Below are 20,621 nucleotides of genomic sequence, written 5' to 3'. Positions count from 1 at the left end.
TTGTGCAGCTGGGAAGACATTGCTGTCTCTCTTTGCTGCTTCTCCGTACCCTCCAAAAGCAGTTCCCCTGGCAATTCATCCCAGCTTTCGTTGAAGCAGAGTTTCAGGCCTACATAGGGAGGTTCATTGAAGGGAGAGGAACCCAGACAAAGTTAACTTCCTCCTTTTGAGGATCTTGAGGCATCACTGCTGCTCTTGAATCCTGTGGTCACTTTGCACATTGCAGTCCTGGCAAGTGGATATCAAAACTATTCGTCAGGGATGATTTTTATGCTATATTTAAGGAAAGAAGGACGTCTAAGTGGCAAAATGGAAAGAAAATTAGGATTGGTCAGTGAGACAGTTACAGGTCCCACAGATCCGTCTTCGCTCTGTTACACTGCTACCCCATCTAAGTTTGGGCTGGATAAGAGGTTTGACGCCATGTTGGTCACTGAATGCTTCCTCCACTTACATTTCTGGGACACTAATGCAAGGCATCAAAATTTCACCTCGGAATGTGTAAACACATCAGAGTGTTTTGCTGTCAAGGCGTCCATGACAGAGTCTATGATGCCAGTAATCACAACACATGTGGAATTGGGGGCAGCACGGTAGCATGGTGGTTAGCATAAATGCTTCACAGCTCCAGGGTCCCAGGTTCGATTCCTGGCTGGGTCACTGTCTGTGTGGAGTCTGCACGTCCTCCCCGTGTGTGCGTGGGTTTCCTCCGGGTGCTCCGGTTTCCTCCCACAGTCCAAAGATGTGCGGGTTAGGTGGATTGGCCATGCTAAATTGCCCGTAGTGTCACAAAAAAAAAAGTAAGGTTAAGGGGGGGGTTGTTCGGTTACGGGTATAGGGTGGATACGTGGGTTTGAGTAGGGTGATCATTGCTCGGCACAACATCGAGGGCCGAAGGGCCTGTTCCGTGCTGTACTGTTCTATGTTCTATGTTCTATCTGCAGCCATGCAGATCATGAGCTTGAGTAGCTCTGCAGTTTGGGGAGTCTTAGAGATGAATAAAGATGTCGCACCCAGATTAAAGGTGGAAAATAAGTAAGATTTCCCACTCCTGGATGATTTTCGATCAACTCCACCAGATATTCTTTTAGGGTACATGTTAGATGAGGAAAGAATCAGGTTCAGCTTTGATCATCTTTGGAGTTAAATTTCCTGTTAAGTCCACAGTCCATGTTCATACACACAAAAATGGCCCTCCTTGATTAATAGCAGAAAGCTGCCAATGAACATTAAGGAGCTCCTTCCTCAGGTCACCTCAGTTCACCTGAGCAAGAAGCTGTGCTCCGAAAGCTAGTGATTTGAAACAAACCTGTTGGACTTTAACCTGGTGTTGTAAGACTTTGTACTGATTTCAAAGGATATTTAAGAGTCAACCACATTGCTGTAGATCTGGAGTCACATGTAGGCCAGACCAGGTAAGGACAGCAGATTTCCTTCCCTAGAGGACCAGATGGGGTTTTATGACAATCAACAATGGCTTTGTGGTCATCATTAGACTTTAATTTCAGATTTTTCTTGAATGCAAATTTGAACCCAGGTCCCCAGAGGATTATCGTGAGTGTCGGGATAACTAGTCCAGCAACAATAACACTGTGTCAACACCTCCCTGCCTTCAAGCAGAGCACACATGAGTGAATTAAATAGGATATTTGTAATTCTGCCCTTGAGCATTCACATGGCATTCACATGGTACATTCAAAATGACATGTTTTAGGTTTGTAGGCTACACAGAAATGTGGTGATATTCAACTGTGTACGACAGTGCAGCGTATGCCAGAGGTATTGTGCTCTACACTCCTCTCGTGGTTACCAGTAGTCAGTAACACAACTCCTCAACACCTTCATTGTTCAAATGCTGTAGCAGAATAGATGAATATATGTAGTGACATTAACTAATGCTTATCCCTTGGAGAAAGATTATGTTTGACATGGAGAGAAAGAAAGAGGAAGGGGGAAAGGGAATGGGTGGAATAAAGTGAAAGGTTTTAAGAAATAAGTGTGCAGTCAATGCAAGGTAATCAAGGTGGAAGAGGGAAAGTAAAAGGCTATGAAATAGCACTAAAAGGGGAAAGAACTCCATAATCCATGTTGGTAGTCAGTTATAAGCCGTTGGTTGGTTAGTCCAAGGTCAATGATCAGTTGCACGCCTTCCTGAAGTTTTTTCTTACTCTCAAGTCTTTGGCCTTTGTCATCCATCCTGCTTTGAAGCTAGTTACATCTTAGTCAACCAGAGTCACCATTGTGGACAGTCTAATGCACTCTCTTCCCATCTGTTGAGGTCAAAGCCGATCTTTTTCAAGTAGACTTTCAGGGCACCTTTGAAACGTCGTTTTCCATGGCCACACTGTGATCTGTGACCAATCATGAGCTGGGAGTAGAGAGTGCACTTCAGAAGGTGAGATTCATAGTAACAAAATCACACTGGTCATTCGTTCTGTCAACAAAGGTGCAGCTCCCTCAAGATACCTAAACTTACCTGATGTAGTGGTGGTCTGCCCAAGGGCACATCCTCTGCTCACTTCTCCACTTCTGGTATTCCTAAACTTTCCTCTTTAGTAAGAGTTTCCCATTTTAAGCTTCAGTGAAAAATATTGATGAGGGAAAATAATACCTGAGCTGGTTTCCTGTTGCCTTCCTCATGTGTGCTTCAAGAAAACGTAGGTTCTCTTCCCGAAGGATCCTCCAGTAAGCAGCCGTTATTCATCGAGGTTCTAGCTTTTCCACCATCACCGCCAAAGATTTGTTGTTCCCAACATTGGCTGTGACTTGTAACCCTGAAATTGTGACACTTACCTGGGTCTGGGGTGACTGGCAAAATGGCAGGGACAACCAACCCCTGAGACCTCAAATAACCCGGCCACCTTCTCTTACCTGATACTGCTGATTCTTCATTAGCAACTCACTGACATGAAGAGTGGACGACTGTATTACCTTCATGAGACCCTTGGGGACTCCTCAATTGATCTCCCCATGAAATACGAGCTCCCTCACTAGTGGGCAAAGGTCTGCTCAGCTGGGGCTTGTAAATCCACCTAATAAAAGCCGGCCAGGACTGGGACCGATGTGATCGGAAGTTCCGGTTGGGAACTGTAAGCCACGTTCCAGCCTTTACTTTGTGTTGATTTATTAAATACTGTTTAAATTACCTTGGTGGTCCAGTTGGTCCACAGGGCAGCTATATTCTGTAAGGTAAGAGGGGATGGAGGCTAGGGCAGTTGCATGTTCCTCCTGTAGGATGTGGGTGGTGAGTGATACCACCGATGTCCCCGCTGACTATACCTGCGGGAAGTGCACCCAACTCCAGCTCCTCAGAGACCGTGTTAGGGAACTGGAGCTGGAGCTGGATGAACTTCGGATCATCCAGGAGGCAGAGGGGGTAATAGAGAAGAGTTACAGGGAGGTAGCCACACCCAAGGTACAGGACAAGAGTAGCTGGGTTACAGTCAGGGGAAAGAAAATGAACGGGCAGACAGTGCAGGGATCCCTCGTGGCCGTTCACCTTCAAAACAGGTATACCGTTTTGGATGCTGTTTGGGGGGATGGCCTACCGGGGAAGGCCCTAGCAGCCAGGTCTCTGGCACTGAGTCTGGCTCTGTGGCTCAGAAGGGAAGGGGGAGAATAGAAAAGCAATAGTGATAGGAGACTCAATGGTAAGGGAAATAGTTAGGAGATTCTGTGGTCGCGAGCGAGACTCCCGGAAGCTTTGTTGCCTCCCGGGTGCCAGGGCCAGGGATGTCTCGGATCGAGTCTACAGGATTCTTAAGGGGGACGGGGAGCAACCTGAAGTTGTGGTGCACATAGGCACCAACAACATAGCTAAGAAAAGGGATGAGGATCTAAAAAGTGCTTTTAGGGAGATAGGTTGGAAGCTAAAGAGCAGGACAAGCAGAGTAGTGATTTCAGGATTGCTACCAGTGCCACATGCAAGTGAAGCAAGGAACAAAGAGCGAGTGCAGCTAAACACGTGGCTACAGGGCTGGTGCAGGAGGAAAGGCTTCAGATATGTGGATCATTGGAATATCTTCTGGGGAAGGTGGGACCTGTATATGAAGGACGGATTGCACCTAAACTGGAGGGGCACCAATATCCTGGGTGGGAGGTTTGCTAGAGCTCTTCTGGATGGTTTAAACTAGTTTGGCAGGGGGATGGGAACCAGAGCTATGGATCAGAGAATAGGGTAGCTGTTGAACAGGCAGAAATAGTATGCAGCAAATCTGTGAGGAAGGATAGACAGTTGATAGGGCAAAGTTGCACTCAGTGGAATGGGTTAAAGTGTGTCTGTTTCAATGCAAGGAGTGTCAGGAATAAGGGAGATGAACGTAGAGCATGGATCAGTACTTGGAACTACGATGCTGTGGCCATTACGGAGACATGGATTTCACAGGGGCAGGAATGGTTGCCAGATGTTCCAGGGTTTAGATGTTTTCAGAAGAATAGCGAGGGAGGTAAAAGAGGAGGGGGGGGGGGGGGGTGCTGGCACTGTTAATTAGGGAGTGCACCACAGCTGCAGAAAAGGAGGCAGTTGGGGAGGGTTTGTCTACTGAGTCAGTATTGGTGGAAGTCAGAAACAACAAAGGAGCAGTCACTTTCTTGGGAGTTCTATAGACCCCCCCAATAGCAGCAGAGAGATAGAGGAACAGATTGGGCGGCAGATCTTGGAAAAGTGCAGAAGTAACAGAGTTGTTGGCATGGGTGACTTCAAATTCCCTAATATTGACTGGAACCTCCTTAGTGCAAATGGTTTGGATGGAGCAGATTTTGTCAGGTGTGTTCAGGAAGGATTCCTGACTCAATATGTAGATGGCCAACTAGGGGGGAGGTCATATTGAACTTGGTGCTCGGCAACAAACCAGACCAGGTGTCAGATGTCTCGGTGGGAGAGCATTTTGGTGACAGCGACCACAACTCCTTGACCTTTACCATAGTCATGGAGAGGGGTAGGAACACACAGTATGGGAAGGTATTTAATTGGGGGAGGGGAAATTATACTGCTATTAGACAGGAGCTGAGGAGCATAAAGTGGGAACAATTGTTCTTGGGGAAATGCACAACAGTAATGTGGGGCTTGTTTAAGGAGCACTTGCTGCGAGAGCTGAATTGTTTTGTCCCACTGAGACCAGGAAAGAATGGTAAGGTGAAGGAGCCTTGGATGACAAGAGAAGTGGAGCTTCTCGTCAAGAGGAAGAAGGAATTTTACGTAAGGTTGAGGAAGCAAGGATCTGACTCGGCTCTAGAGGGTTACAAGGTAGCCAGGAAGGAACTCACAAATGGACTGAGGAGAGCTAGAAGGGGGCATGAAAAAGCCCTGGCAGGAAGCATTAGGGAAAACCCCAAGGTGTTCTACACTTATGTGAGAAATAAGAGGATGATCAGAGTGAGAGTAAGGCCAATCAAGGATAGTGGAGGGAACTTGTGCCGAGAGTCTGAAGAGATGGGGGAGGCCCTAAATGAATACTTTGCTTCAGTATTCACTAGAGAGAGGGAGATTGTTGCACATGAGAACAGTGTGAATCAGGTTAATAGACTCGAACAGGTTGATATTAAAAAGGAGGCTGTGCTGGAAATTTTGAAAAGCATCAGGATAGATAAGTCCCCTGGGCCTGATGGGATATAGCCAGGGTTACTAAGGGGAGTGAGGGAGGAGATTGCTGCGCCATAGGCGATGATCTTTGCATCCTCACTCTCCACTGGAGTAGCAGCGGTGGATTGGAGGGAGGCGAATGTTGTTCCCCTGTTCAAGAAAGGGAATAGGGAAAGCCCTGGGAATTACAGACCCATCAGTCTTACGTCTGTGGTGAGCAAAATATTGGAAAGGATTCTGAGAGATAGCATTTATGATTATTAGGAAAAACATAGTTTGATTAAAGATAGTCAGCATGATTTTGTGAGAGGCAGGTCATGCCTCACAAGCCTCATTGAATTCTTTGAGGATGTGACGAGACACATTGATGAAGGTAGGGCAGTGGATGTGGTGTAAGGCATTTGATAAGGCTTCCCATGGTAGGCTCATTCAGAAAGTTAGGGGGCATGGGATACAGGGAAATTTGGCTGTCTGGATACAGAATTGGCTGGCCGAACGAAGACAGCGAGTGGTAGTGGATGGAAAGTATTCCGCCTGGAGTTGGGTGATCAGTGGTGTCCTGCAAGGATCTGTTCTGGGACCTCTGCTCTTTGTGGTTTTTATAAAGGATTTGGATGAGGAAGAGAAAGGGTGGGTTAGTAAGTTTGCCGATGACACGAAGGTTGGTGGAGTTGTAGATAGTGTTGAGGGTTGTTGCAGGTTACAACAGGACATTGACATGATGCATAGCTGGGCTGAGAAGTGGCAGATGGAGTTCAACCTTGATAAATGTGAAGTGATTCAGTTTGGAAGGGCAAATTTGAACGCTGAATACAGGGTTTAAGGCAGGATTCTTGGAAGTGTGGAGGAGTAGAGGGATCTTGGGGTCCACGTACATAGATCCCTCAAAGTTGCCACCCAGGTTGATCGGGTTGTTAAGAAGGCGTATGGTGTATTGGCTTTCATTAACATGGGGATTGAGTTTAAGAGCCGCGAGGTTTTGCTGCAGCTTTATAAAACTCTAGTTAGACCACACTTGGAATATTGTGTCCAGTTCTGGTTGCCTCATTATTGGAAGGATGTGGATGCTTTGGAGAGGGTACAGAGGAGATTTACCAGGATGCTGCCTGGACTGGAGGGCATGTCTTATGAAGAAAGGTTGAGGGAGCTAGGGCTTTTCTCACTGGAGCGAAGAAGGCAGAGAGGTGACTTGATAGAGGTGTACAAGGTGATGAGAGGCATGGATAGAGTGGATAGCCAGAGACTTTTCCCCAGGGTGGAAATGGCTGTCACGAGGGGGCATAATTTTAAGGTGATTGGAGGAAGGTATAGGGGAGATGTCAGAGTTAGGTTCTTTACACAGAGAGTGGTGGGTGTGTGGAATGCACTGCCAGCAGAGGTGGTGGAGGCAGAATCATTAGGGACATTTAAGCGACTCTTAGACAGGCACATGGACAGCAGTAAATTGAAGGGGTGTAGGTTAGGTTGATCTTAGATTAGAATAAATGGTCGGTACAACATAGTGTGCTGAAGGGCCTGTACTGTGCTGTACTGTTCTATGTTCTATGTTGGACCTCCTGAGTTTTTATAACAGTGAAGACTCCTACAAATCATCCCACCACCTCTGAATCCACATTCAGTCAACTGGAATTCAACTGATCACTTCTCACAGTTCAACACTTCTCAACTCCTTTCTGACTGGACAGGGACAGTGAGTGCCAACTCTTCATCTATGGGGCGTCCACAGTGGTGACAACTTCCCCTTCAGGACAAACACAAACCATCACCCATGTTGTTGACTCAAGCTCACTAACTAAACTATTCGATGGCCTACGCCCATTGTATGCTGGTAATCACAATGCTAATGAAGGCTGGAACTTAACACCAGTCTGTCTACACTAAATATGATAATTGCATTTAGGTTTGGGTCTGTAAATTCAACATAATGCAGTGCCGTTCACCAATGTTATAATTTTTCAACTTCACAGTTAAAATCTTTACACTAAAATGGAGGTTAAAATTGAATATCTGATGGGGGTGTTCAATGGTTTTGATAAGAAAAAATCAATTTCTAAAAGAAGAAATAGTTTTTTTTAATCATAACAGTAAATGCTGGAAGTACTCAGTAGGGCTGGTAGCATCAGTAAAAAGAGAAACAGAGGGTGGGATTCTGCACCCTCAACTGGAGTTCAACTGCTCTTGGGCCGCGTGTTTCTCGGCAGCGCACCGTTCACTGGCGGTGGGATTCTCTCTTCCAGTCGCTTGTCAATGGGATTTCCTATTGAAGCCACTCCACGCCGCCAGGAAACCGGCGAGTGGGGGTGCGCTGCCAGCGGGAAATGAGAATCCCAACAGCAGGAGGATTCCAGCCAAAGCTTGGAGCATTTGTGTTGATGCACCTTGTAATTTCCTACTAGAAACAGTGGCTGGGGGGGGGGGGGGGGGGGGGGGGCACAGTGGTGCAGTGTTTAGCACTGCTGCCTCACGGCGCCAAGGATCCGGGTTCAATCCCGGCCCTCGGTCACTGTCCCTGTGGAGTTTGTCCATTCTCCCCATGTCTGCGTGGGTCTCACCCACACCCCAAAAAAGATGTGCAGGGTAGGTGGATTGGCCACGCTAAATTGCCCCTTAACTGAAAAAAAAGAATTGGATATCCTAAATTTAAAAAGAAACAGAAACAGTGGTGGAACAGAATTCATAGTCACTGTTAAAAGGGAAGAAACAAAAAGGCAGCAGATGGAACTAACAGGTCGCTCTTTCAGAATGCTGGCACAGGCACTTCAAGCACAAGTTTACTGTAACAGCAGAGCAGTGTGCATTGCAATGAATGCGGATTTACTATCATTGGGTGTTGACTGTATTTTACATTGGGTGAAGATTGTACTGAATTGGATGGGGACTGCATTTTATATTGGGTATAGATTGCATTGAATTGGATGGGGACTGTATTTTACATTGGGTGTAGATTATATTTCTTTGGGTGGGGACTGTATTTTACATTGGGTATAGATTGTGTCTCTTTGGGTGGGGACTGCATTTTACATTGGGTGTAGATTGTATTGAATTGGATGGGGACTGTATTTTATATTGGGTGCAGATTATATTTCTTTGCGTGGGGGTTGTATTTTACATTGGGAGCAGATTATATTTCTTTGGGTGGGGACTGTATTTTACATTGGGTATAGATTGTATCTCTTTGGGTGGGGACTGCATTTTACATTAGGTGTAGATTGTATCGAATTGGATGGGGACTGTATTTTACATTGGGTGTAGATTATATTTCTTTGGGTGGGGACTGTATTTTACATTGGGTGTAGATTGTATTGAATTGGATGGGGACTGTATTTTATATTAATTGCAGATTGTATTTCTTAGCGTGGGAACTGTATTTTACATTGGGTGTAGATTGCATTGAATTGGATGGGGATTGTATTTTACATTGGGTGTAGATTGTATTTCTTTGGATGGGGATTGTATTTTACATTGGGTGTAGATTGTATTTCTTTGTGTGTGGACTGTATTTCAGATTGGATATAGATTGCATTGAATTGGATGGGGACTGTATTTTACATTGGGTATAAATTGCATTGAATTGGATGGGGACTGGATTTCATATTGGGTTTAGATTGCATTGAATTGGATGGGGATTGATTGTATTTTATATTAATTGCAAATTATATTTCTTTGGGTGGGGACAGTATTTTACATTTGGGTGGAGATTGCATTGCTTTGGGAGCCCTTTAAACTTGTTTGGCTGCCCCACCTCGATCGCAGAGTCTCGCGATGTTTGAGATAATGTTTTAAAATGGCTACAATGTAGCCGGATTGTGTTGCGAACGTCATCTTGTGACAGTATCTGACAATTGCTTCGGAACTGGGGAAACACACAGTAGGCTGGTTGGCTGCTGCAATTCCGTGCAGGGTTGCTGGTGAGTGGGCTGTTTGTGGAGGAGCAGGGTCCCTGAATGTTGCAGTGTCGGTGATGAGCTGGGTCCCGAGGTCGGATCTGGATCTTGCCCCTTTTTACTTCGAGGCAGCGCAGCTCCGGGGCTGTTGTGTTTACAGTTCCTGTGAAACTGATCAAAGCTTACCCGCGCCCTGATGGAAAATTCCCCTTTCTAATCACCGAACACCCAGAAAATCGCGGGAATCCCTTCATTTGATACACAGGGAGTTATAGTAACCCTGGGATTTACAGTAATCATTGACCATTAATTATCCCAGTGTGTCTGTCAAAAATTCGAAGTGATAATTAAACTGCCTTTCATCTATTGAGTATCAATAGTTGTTTGATTTTTCGATATAAAATAAGCTAACTTCTGCACAGCTTTTGATGAATAAAAGCCCTTAACCTTAATGATAACAGAAATAAACTCCTCTGAGCAGGATATAATAATACAGCTTCGCATTTGTAATTATTGATTTGCAAACAGCAGATTTATGGTATTTTGACATCGCACATAGTTTGGGATCTGCAGCATACGGTCAGAGCCAGATTGTCAAACGTGGAGTTTGGCTCCTTCTGCACCTCGGTGCCACGAAGGACGAGGCCCGTAGAATGTTTACGCACTACATTATTTATAAAGCAAATCATATCAAAACATACTGTGACTCAAATTATCCTGTGGTTGTTACCAGTCCTTTTGCATTGTAGTGAGTCTTGGGTGGGGGCTCCTGAGCGGGAGACTCCAGGCCAGTGAGTGCTTGCCTCCACTTGTGAAGTTTGCAAGCTACCGTGTGTTTGTGCATTTAATATTTCAGGTTTGTCTGCAAGCTTTCCTGCTTTATAGTCAACCTTGGCGTAAAACGATGGGGTTTCTGTCTGTTGTATCCATCACCTTCTGCAGTTTTTCTCATGGTCACTCAGTCTGTGCTGTTTTCTAGTGAGGTTGGTGTGCAATGTGCAGTGTATTAGTTATGGTGACTGTAGTTGTTTGTTAAAGAGGTTTGTTAAAGGTATCGAGTGAACAAGAGGATGGGATTACACTGACTGGAGTGGAGAAAAATGCCAGGGCAGACTTTGAGGGACTGTAACGATTTAGGATTCTGTGCTTAAAAAGTAGAATGAATGTTGTCTTTATTTGGAAAAGAGCAGCAAATCAGAACTGCACTTCAGGTAACAATTTAAAAAATTGAGTTTCATTCCTGAACAAACAATACAATTTATGACAATGAAGCAAATGAGCAAAAATTCTATTTGTGAGATTCCCAAGTCCTGTCAGGAATGCATCCATAAAGTATTGTTCCCTGAATCTTAACCTCTGTCAGGAACGACAGAGCCTGGCCAGCCAGAAGATCTCATCCCATATCCTAAGAACCACAATGTTGCAATTCAAATACCAATAATAATGAAAAACATTCTGGGGGTTACCATTGATCTGAAGTTGGTCTGGACTAGCCATATAAATATTAGGCCACAGGAGCAGATGTGAGGATGGAAGTCCTGTGGTGAGTAATGCAACTCCTGATTCCCCAAAGCCTATCCACAAGGTACAAGTCAGGAGTATGATGGGACACTCTCCACTTGCCTGGATGAGTGCAGCTCCAACAGCACCCGGGAAGCTCAAAACCAGCCAGGACAAAGCAGCCTGCTTGATTGACACCCCCTCCACAAAAATTCACTCCCTCCACTACCAACACATAATAACAGCCGTGTGTACCATCTACAAGATGCACTGCAAGAACTTCCCAAGGCTCCATAGACAGTAGCTTCTAAACCCGTGACTGCTACCATCTAGAAGGATAAAGGCGGCAGACACATGGGAATACCACCACCTGAAAATTCCCCTGTATGTCACTCAACATCCTGACTTGCAAATATATCACTGTTCCTTCACTGTCATCTGTGTCAAAATCCTGGAATTCCCTCGCTAACAGCATTGTGGGTGTACCTACACCACATGGACTACAGGGGTTTGAGAAGACAGCTCACCACCGCCTTCTCAAGGGTAATTAGGGTGGGCAATAAATGCAGACATAGCCAGCGACACGCACATCTTGTAAAAATGTTTTTTTTTAAAACACAGGCAACAATGTTTTAAAGGTTTTAACAAAAATTTGTTAATCAAATCATACTCCTTCGCAAATACAATTTTCACAAAAGTTTAAAAAGCCAAAACATGTCATTTGATTACCATCAAAATGGTATCAATCAATCTAGGTCAGGGACCACACATGAGACTGCAGGTTGCAGACCCCAGGAATAGGGATAGGTTTGGCTGAGGCAATGGTTAATGATGGGCGGAAGGTGACAATTAATTGAAAAGTCTTTATCCGGCTCATGTAAAATGACGGCAGGGATGTGCGTTCTCGCCTGTCATGCAGGGTGACTATTTCCACCGCAGGTCGGCATAAAACTGTGTGGTAATTAATTAATGGGATGCAGATGAAGGCTCGGCTGGAATCACCCCAACCCCCATCCACCCACCCATCCAATCATCCATGCAACCAGCGGGTTTGAACGTCTGTCCAGAGCACATCTGGACCAATGTGGTGTGTAAATGTCTGACTTACCTAAAAGAAGATCTGGGGCAGCTCACTGGGATCGGAAGGGGAGATGGAGGCCTCCCGCAACTGGACCCTGGAACACCATGCGCAGCAATGGGTGGGTGGAGCATTTATGGCGTGGATCTTCTGACGTTAGGATCTTCCAGGATGTCCATCTTCGATCTTCAACAGCTGATGAGTGAATGCCTTTGTATTATGACTTGAAGAGGTCACAAAGATGATTGATGCAGGTAGGGCAGTGGATGTTGTCTATATGGACTTCAGTAAGGCCTTTGACAAGGTCCCTCATAGCAGATTAGTACAAAAGGTGAAGTCACATGGTATCAGGGGTGAGCTGGCAAGTTGGATACAGAATTGGCTAGGTCATAGAAGGCAGAGAGTAGCAATGGAAGGATGCTTTTCTGATTGGAGGGCTGTGACAAGTGGTGTTCCGCAGGGATCAGTGCTGTTCGTAGTATATATAAATGATTTGGACGAAAATGTAACTGGTCTGATTAATAAGTTTGCAGACGACACAAAGGTTGGTGGAATTGCAGATAGCGATGAGGACTGGCAGAGGATATAGCAGGATTCAGATCATTTGAAGACTGGGGCGGAGAGATGGCAGATGGAGTTTAATCCAGACAAATGTGAGGTAATGCATTTTGGAAGGTCTAATGCAGGTAGGGAATATACAGTGAATGGTAGAACCCTCGAGTATAGACAGTCCAAGAGATCTAGGTGTACAGGTCCACAGGTCACTGAAAGGGGCAACACAGGTGGAGAAGGTAGTCAAGAAGGCATACGGCATGCTTGCCTTCATTGGCCGGGGCATTGAGTATAAGAATTGGCAAGACATGTTGCAGCTGTATAGAACCTTAGTTAGGCTACACTTGGAGTATAGTGTTCAATTCTGGTCGCCACACTACCAGAAGGATGTGGAGGCTTTAGAGAGGGTGCAGAAGAGATTTACCAGGATGTTGCCTGGTATGGAGGGTGTTAGCTATGAGGAGTGGTTGAATAAACTCGGTTTGTTCTCACTGGCACGACGGAGGTTGAGGGGCGACCTGATAGAGGTCTACAAAATTATGAGGGGCATAGACACAGTGGATAATCAGAAGCTTTTTCCCAGCATACAGGGGTCAATTACTAGGGGGCATAGGTTTAAGGTGCAAGGGGCAAGGTTTAGAGGGGATGTACAAGGCAAGTTTTTTTTACAGAGGGTGCCTGCAACTCACTGCCGGAGGAGGTGGTGGAAGCAGGGACGATAATGACATTTAAGGGGCATCTTGACAAATACATGAATAGAATGGGAATAGAGGGATACGGACCCAGGAAGTGTAGAAGATTTTAGTTTAGACGGGCAGCATGGTCAGCACAGGCTTGGAGGGCTGAAGGGCCGTTTCCTCTGCTGTACTTTTCTTTGTTCTTTTGTTCTATGACACCTGTCGTGCCATGCAAAACATCGGGAAACCACAATACATAATTAATTAGGCCAATGTTGCATGACACACTGAATTCCCAGTGGCCTCCACAGAGACAAACTTTCCCTGTTCGCACCTCCGCACGGACTTGGTACGTGAACGGAAAATTCTGCCTCTCAAGACTGAGGGTTGGAAGTGTTTTCAAAACCAGCGAAGTGCCACTAGGAATATGATAAAATGAATAAAATGGAATGTAAATTAGGCAGAAATATAAGAACAGATTGTAAGAGTTTTAATAGGCATATTAAAGATAAGTGGCTAAAGCAAAAGCTGGTCCCTTTAGAAACAGAGACTGGAGGGGTACACGTAAATGGCAGAGGCATTGAACAATTATTTTGTCTGTCTTAAAAGATACAAGTTCCAGACCAGCAAAAGATGATAACCTCGGGACTAAAACAAGTGAGGAAATTGGGGAAATTAATACCAGCAGTATGAAATTTAAGGGACTAAAATCCAACAAACCCTTGAGACCTGATGACCTACAACGTGGGGTTCTAAGAGATAACTGCAGATATGGTGCGTAGGATTATCCAGCCCTTCTGCTAGTGGGATCTTCTGGTCCCACTGAGGGTGACCTGCGCGGCGGGTTCCCTGTAGACATTGGTGGAACTGGAAGATCCTGCCAGCGACCAATGGTGGCCCCCTCCACTGCCAGAAAAATTGTCTCGGGTGGGGATTGGATCCCACCAAGTAGCTGTGCTGGCTATGATTTTCTAAAAGTCCTTGGATTCAGAAATAGTCCCACCAGATTGTAAGTTGGCAAATGTTCAAGTGCTTTTTACGAAAGGAGGGAAAGAGAAAGCAGTGAACTTACAGGCCAGTTAGCCAAGTGTCAATTGTTGGGAAAATGCTGGAATCCACTATTAAGGAAGTCTGAAAAATACACTTAGAAAAGCATAGTGTGATCACAATTAGTCAACATGGCTTTATTAACGGAAAATCCTGTTTGACTAACCTTTAGGGTTTTTTTTAAATGTAACTTAGGGGCAGCACGGTAGGGTGCAGCACAGTAGGGGCAGCACGGTAGCATGGTGGTTAGCATAAATGCTTCACAGCTCCAGGGTCCCAGGTTCGATTCCCGGCTGGGTCACTGTCTGTGCGGAGTCTGCACGTCCTCCCCGTGTGTGCGTGGGTTTCCTCCGGGTGCTCCGGTTTCCTCCCACAGTCCAAAGATGTGCGGGTTAGGTGGATTGGCCATGCTAAATTGCCCGTAGTGTCCTAAAAAGTAAGGTTGGGTTACGGGTATAGGGTGGATACGTGGGTTTGAGTAGGGTGATCATTGCTCGGCACAACATCGAGGGTCGAAGGGCCTGTTCTGTGCTGTATTGTTCTATATTCTATAACTAGTAGGGTTGACAAAGGGGAACCAGTAGATGTAGTCAACCAGGATTTCCAAAAGGCACATAGGGGTTTTGGTGAGACCGCATCAGATAATAAATAAATAATTTTTATTAGTGTCACAAGTAGGCTTACATTAACACTGCAATTAAGTTACTGTGAAAATCCCCTAGTCGCCACACTCCGGCACCCATTCGGGTACACTGAGGTAGAATTCAGAATGTCCAATTCACCGAACAAGGACGTGCAGGAGCAAACCGGAGCGTCCGGAGGAAACACACACAGACACGGGAGATCAGGAACATAGTTTGCAGTTTTGATCTCCACAAGTAAGAAAGGGTGTACTTGCATTGGAGATGGTACAGCAAATGTTCACCAAATTGGTCTCAGTCCCATGAGAGGCTCAGTAAATTGGGCTTATATTCTCTGGAATTTAGAAGAATGCGAGGCGATCTCATTAAAACCATCAAAATTCTGAAGGGGCTTCATAGAGTGAACACGGAGAGATTGTTTCCATTGGTACAGAATAATGGAGCACAGCTGCAGGAAGAGGAGCAAATCATTTGGGACTGAAATGAGGAGAAATCTCTTCACCCAAAAACTGTTGTGAATCTTTGGAATGCGCTACCCCAGAGGCTTGTGGATTCTCCATTGTTGGGTTCATTTAAGTCTCTGTCACGGAATTAAGGGACATGGAGAGTTGGTGGGAATACTGAGTTTAAGCCCAAGATCAGCCATGTTGGTATTAAATGGCAGAGCAGGCTCGATAGGCCGTGTAGTCCGCTACTCCTCCTACTTCTCGTGTTCTTATGTTCCGTATATGCGTGAGCTGACTCATTGCAGGCAGTGTTCCATGTTTCAGTGTATAATAGAATCTCAATTATTTGCAATATCATGTAAGCATTCTCGAGATATTGTGCATAATGGGAAATCAGTGGAAATTGGGACTGCTTGTCAAGTTCAAAACAGAAATCTGCTGTTATTTTGAGGTCACTAGCTAACAATTTCCAGTATTTGCATTGTGATGGTAGATAATTGAGATTGCGCTGTAGCCCACTCTGAGCAAATGAGTAGCATCTCTTCAATGTTTCTTCTCTGCTAATAAGGGCAGCACGGTAGCATTGTGGATAGCACAATGGCTTCACAGCTCCAGGTTCCCAGGTTCGATTCCGGCTTGGGTCACTGTCTGTGCGGAGCTCCAACAGCACTCGTGAAGCTCAAAACCAGCCAGGACAAAGCAGCCCGCTTGATTGACACTCCCTCCAAAAAAATTCACTCCCTCCACTACCAACACATAATAACAGCCGTGTGTACCATCTACAAGATGCACTGCGAGAACTGCGAGCACAGTAGCATTGTGGATAGCACAATCGCTTCACAGCTCCAGGGTCCCAGGTTCGATTCCGGCTTGGGTCACTGTCTGTGCGGAGTCTGCACATCCTCCCTGTGTGTGCGTGGGTTTCCTCCGGGTGCTCCGGTTTCCTCCCACAGTCCAAAGATGTGCAGGTTAGGTGAATTGGCCATGATAAATTGCCCTTAGTGTCCAAAATTGCCCTTAGTGTTGGGTGGGGTTACTGGGTTATGGGGATAGGGGGAGGTGTTGACCTTGGGTAGGGTGCTCTTTCCAAGAGCCGGTGCAGACTCGATGGGCCGAATGGCCTCCTTCTGCACTGTTAATTCTATAGACTTTGTAACTCCTGACACAAGCTTGATTTGATCTGACTAGTGAAAGAATAACAGAAGGCCATTCAACCCCTTGAGTCTGTTCTCCTGTTCATTAAATCGTTGCTGATCTTTACCTAGACTCTGTTAATTACTCACCAATTATCTTGCTCACGAATATTCCATCTACTTTCAGTTGAAGACAGGAGAGTGTAATTGTAGCTTGATACGTTTAAAGAAACCGTTTCCAGCATAGACGTAGGAATTTATGATGAAAATGTAAAAATCAAAGTTGTGTATATGTGTGACTTGAAATGTGCTAATTTATGCTTGTTGATCCTGGTCTGACAATTCCACACACTCCATTCTTGCTTCACTTGAAGACTGTATCTAGTCTTGACTCCAATTGCAATGTCACATGCGAAATACTGACATAAATTAAGCATTACAGATTTGTTTCCTTATTTGCACTGTTTCACTAATACTTTTTGTTTCCTTTCTAGACCGAGCCACCAGGTAAATTTGTTTCCCCTGGAGTCCAGTGTCGCATCTTCCCCATGTGAGGATTGTGTTAATATGAGCCCAGAACCAGTCCTGGCACAAACATGTTCCTCAGGATGGAGCCAGAAAAGGGTGTGGTTGCCACCACCCAATCACTGGAGGGTATGAAACACTAAACAGGATTTATAACAAGCCTTTAAACTATGCAAGTGTCCTTCTGTTTGTTTTAACTGCTTCCAATTGCAACGTTGTTGAAGAACCATTTTGTCCAGTTATTGAGCAGTTTCAAGCATTTTGGGCCATTTAACCCATTGTGTCTGATCCTCTACATCCTTTATTCTTTGAAACACTAATCCAATTACCTTTTTAAAAGAAAATTTAACCTTGCCATAATCGTCACTTGTGCTTAAAACATTACATGTTCATGTGACCCAATATAGGAGAGAAAAATTCTCCTCTCTTTCCCCATTGTTTCTTCCAGAGATAATTCTCAATCTATACCACCTTGTCACCAATTTATAAATCAGTAGAAACAGTTCAGCGCTTTTTAACTTCTCGAAGGTTTTCTTCAGGTATTCTTTTCAATTATGGGGCAATTTAGCATGGCCAATCCACCTAACCAACACATCTTTGTGTTGTGGGGGTGAAACCCACGTTGGCACGGGGAGAATATGCAGACTCCATCCATTAGAAAATGTAAGCATTACCAGACGGGTACCCAGCGGAGTTCTATAAAAGGTTCTCAGGGCAGCACGGTAGCATTGTGGATAGCACAATGGCTTCACAGCTCCAGGGTCCCAGGTTCGATTCCAGCTTGGGTCACTGTCTGTGCGGAGTCTGCACATCCTCCCCGTGTGTGCGTGGGTTTCCTCCAGGTGCTCCGATTTCCTCCCACAGTCCAAAGATGTGCAGGTTAGGTGGATTGGCCATGATAAATTGCCCTTAGTGTCCAAAATTGCCCTTAGTGTTGGGTGGGGTTACTGGGTTATTGGGATGGGGAGGTGTTGACCTTGGGTAGGGTGCTCTTTCCAAGAGCCGGTGCAGACTCGATGGGCCGAATGGCCTCCTTCTGCACTGTAATATTGGGACCGCTGCTGATGAAATTGTTTAATGAGGCAAGGGAAAGGGGGGTTCTGCCCCAGACAATGTCACAGGCCACTATTTTGCTTATCCTGAAACGGGACAAGAACCCAGAGCTGTGTGGGTCTTCTAGGCCGATTTCCCCGTTGAACGTAGATGCCAAACTGCTGGCCAAAATGTTGTCCTCCAGGATTGTGTACCAAATGTCATTGTGGAGGATCAGACGGGGTTCATTAAGGGCAGGCAGCAGGTGGCCAATGTAAGAAGGCTGTTAAACGTGATCATGATGCCTCCGGAAAGTAGGGAGGTGGAGGTAGTGGTCCCAGCTTTTGACTGGGTTGAATGAGGTTATTTATGGGAGGTTCTGGGGCTGTTCGGATTTGGGAGGGGCTTTATTGACTGGGTCAGTTTGTTGTACCAGGCTCTTGTGGCAAGTGTACAGATGAACAGGACGACTTTGGACTATTTTAGACTGCACCGGGGGGACGAGACAAGGATGCCTCCTCTCCCCACTGCTGTTTGCGCTGGCTATGGAGCCGCTGGTGTTTTGTTATGCTCTTGACCTCATTGAATGGTGGAGCAGGCTCGAGGGGCCAGATGGCCTACTCCTGCTCCTAGTTCTTATGTTCTTATAAGCTGCTTCCTTGATGTGCACTTTGACAAAGGAAGGCTCAGACTTGGAGATAGCTTTAACACATTTATTTAAACTGTTAACAATTCTCCTACTTGGATTCGACTCTCCTGTTAATCCTGCTATAGCTACTCAGACTGACGAACCAGTCTGCTACAATCCAGGTGGTGGGTGTGATGTGTTTCAAATCAACCCTGTGTACTCAGAGAGTCTCCACTGGAAAGAGGAAGATCATGTGTGCTGTGTCCTTTTCTATGGGTATGTGTAAAGGCCCCCTGTGGTAGTGTCACCTCTGTGTGTCGTGAATGCCCATTGGTCGTGTCCTATCTTACTGACCTATTGGTTGAATGTCCGTGTGTCATGTCTCTAGTGCTCCCTCTAGTGTCTAGCTAGTCTACGTGTATTTACATTAACCCCTTGTGTATCTACAGTGATGCATATCACCACAGCTGTCAATTGCTCTGAGGGCCTCAAGGGGCCGGAAGGAGCTGGTCCGGGGGGGTGGGGGTTGGGGGGGGGGGGGGGGGGGGGGGGTGGAGCACAGAGTCTCGCTGTATACGAACGACCTGCTTCTGTATGTTTCAGATCCAATTGAGGGGAAATCAGGGGAATTTTAGGGGAATTTGGCCGTTTTTCAGGGTAGAAGCTTAATATGGGGAAGAGCAAGATGTTTTCGGTCCAGGTGAGGGGTTAGGAGAGGCGACTGGGGGAACTGCCGTTTAGACTGGTAGGGGACAGTTTCAGGTACCTAGGTATCCAAGTTGTGCAGGATTGGGACCAGCTACATAAATTGAACTTGGCCCGGTTGGTGGATCAGATGAAAGATGATTTCTGGAGATGAGATGCGCTCCCATTGTCTCTAGCTGGTAGAGTCCAAATGGTGAAGATGACGGTCCTCCCAAAATTCCTGTTTGTATTTCAATGTCTCCCCATCTTCATTCCGTGGTCCTCTTTTAAGCGGGTCAATAAAGTTATAGCGGGCTTTGTATGGGGGGGGGCAAGTCCCCGCGAGTGAGGAGGGTAATGCTGGAGCGGAGTCGGGGAGAGGAAGGGCTGGCACTGCCGAACTTTAGCAATTATTATTGGGCGGCTAACAAAGCCATGATAAGGAAGTGGGTTTGGGGGGGGCATCGGCATGGGTGCGCATGGAGGTGGCCTCTTTCATGAGCACAATTTTGGGGGCGTTGGTAACCACGCCTCTGCAGATCCCGCCGGCGCGATACTCCATCAGCCCCGCGGCCTTGAGAGTCTGGGGGCAATGGAGGAGACATGTGGGAGCAGGGGGAGCATCAGTCTGGTCCCCAATTTGCGATAATCAGCGGTTTGCCCCGGGGAGGATGGATGGAGGGTTCCGAATATGGCGGAGAGCGGGGATTGAGAGGATGGAGGACTTGTTCATAGAGCGGAGCTTTCCAAGTATGAAGGCATTGGAGGAGAAGTTTGCATTGGCGGGGGGAGGGGGGGGGGAAACAAATTTCGATACCTGCAGGTGCGGGACTTTCTACGTAGACAGGTACCAACCTTCCTACTCCTGCCATTAAGGGGGATTCAGGACAGGGTAGTTTCCAAAGGATGGAAAGGAGAGGGGAGCGTTTCTAACATTTATAAGGAGCTTATGGGATCAGAGGAGACGCAGATTAAGGAGCTGAAGCAAAAGTGGGGGGAGGAGCTGGGGGAGAGATGGAGGAGGGCCTTTGGGCAGACGCATTGAGTAGAGTCAACGCGACCGCAACTTGTGCCAGACTCAGCCTGATTCAATTCAAGGTCGTTCACCGGGCTCGCATGACAGTGGCCCGGATGAGCAGATTCTTTGGGGTGCAGGATAGGTGCGAAAAATGTGCGGGAGGACCAGCGAACCATGTCCATGTGTTCTGGGCAT

At 46.2% G+C, this 20,621-nt stretch overlaps 1 long non-coding RNA gene across 1 annotated transcript in view; it reads left to right on the top strand.

Annotated features, from left to right (window-relative positions):
- Positions 1 to 9,346: 9,346 nt before the first annotated feature.
- LOC119953327 overlaps positions 9,347 to 20,621 on the top strand; it is a 50,790-nt gene continuing 39,515 nt past the window's right edge. Inside the window, exons 1-2 of the long non-coding RNA XR_005457996.1 lie at positions 9,347 to 9,489; positions 17,034 to 17,193. This is a non-coding gene — a long non-coding RNA (uncharacterized LOC119953327). The remainder of the gene's footprint in view (positions 9,490 to 17,033; positions 17,194 to 20,621) is intronic.

The sequence above is a fragment of the Scyliorhinus canicula genome, chromosome 18 (genome assembly GCF_902713615.1).
Source record: "Scyliorhinus canicula chromosome 18, sScyCan1.1, whole genome shotgun sequence".
Lineage (NCBI taxonomy): Eukaryota > Metazoa > Chordata > Chondrichthyes > Carcharhiniformes > Scyliorhinidae > Scyliorhinus > Scyliorhinus canicula.
This window is presented reverse-complemented; position numbering and strand designations above follow the sequence as displayed.